This window comes from Nannospalax galili, unplaced genomic scaffold, assembly GCF_000622305.1.
Source record: "Nannospalax galili isolate Female #2095 unplaced genomic scaffold, S.galili_v1.0 scaffold660, whole genome shotgun sequence".
Classification (NCBI taxonomy): Eukaryota; Metazoa; Chordata; class Mammalia; order Rodentia; family Spalacidae; genus Nannospalax; species Nannospalax galili.
Window position 1 is genome coordinate 1,744,506 of NW_008349073.1, and position 951 is coordinate 1,745,456.

At 49.3% G+C, this 951-nt stretch overlaps 1 non-coding gene across 1 annotated transcript; it reads right to left on the minus strand.

Annotated features, from left to right (window-relative positions):
• Window positions 1-427: 427 nt before the first annotated feature.
• Trnap-agg lies at window positions 428-499 on the minus strand. Its single transcript has one exon. It is a non-coding gene; the product is annotated as a tRNA-Pro (tRNA).
• Between the last annotated feature and the right edge of the window lie 452 nt (window positions 500-951).

Sequence of the window (951 nt, forward strand, 5' to 3'; positions counted from 1 at the left end):
TTTCTTTCTTTCTTTCTTTCTTTCTTTCTTTCTTTATTTCTTCTTTCTTTCATTTCTTGAGATTTCCACCTTCCCTGGCTTATCAAAACACCCCTTTAGCACCTTTCTTGCTTCTGGGTTGTGTGTGGTTTGTCTAGGAATGTAAAGGTTCACAAACGAGGTTTTTATGTTGTTTCTCTACTTGGTTCCAGCACCAGGTAGATAACTTAGAGTAGCCTTCCCTCGTCCTGGACTCTCAGTGGATGCCTGAAACTACAGTCGTGCTTGCCCAGTTTGACTCTGTGGAAATAACAGGGATATATATAGATTGTGGCTCTGCTGTGACTGACAGACAGCTGGCCCTCAGGATCTTTTAAACCACACATCACTGGCAAGAGCAGACAGTATATGTGGCAGCTGGCCAAAGGGAAACGAAAAAGAATAAATAGGGCTCGTCCGGGATTTGAACCCGGGACCTCTCGCACCCTAAGCGAGAATCATACCCCTAGACCAACGAGCCACTAGTAGTTATCCCTGCCCAGATGTGCTTTCCTTGCTACATCATCATCATTAGCAGCAGTTTGTGGTTCCTGGGAGCAGCTTCTCTGCTGTTCCTCTCAGGCTGGCTCCCAGCCCAGGCCGGCGGCACTCCAGCAGGCCTTTCCCCTGGACTCTCTCCTGCCCTTCCCAGCCTGCAGCACAGCCACACAGTCACTCCTCTGCCTGGAGCTTCACACAGGGCCCATTCTTCCAAGTGCATTGGTGGAAGAAGGGCAGAGAAGGCCAGGTCCCAACAAGTACCTCTTTCTGGGTAGCCCCAGGGCTGAGTGGGCCTGTCTGGGAGTCCTTGCAGCCAATTAAGAATGGCTCTTCTTTCTTAGCCCCTGGTCAGACTATTGGGGAAAGATTTTTCCACACCTGTAAACTTCTAGATGAGAATTCAGAAGACTGACCCAACGTATCCTTGACTAG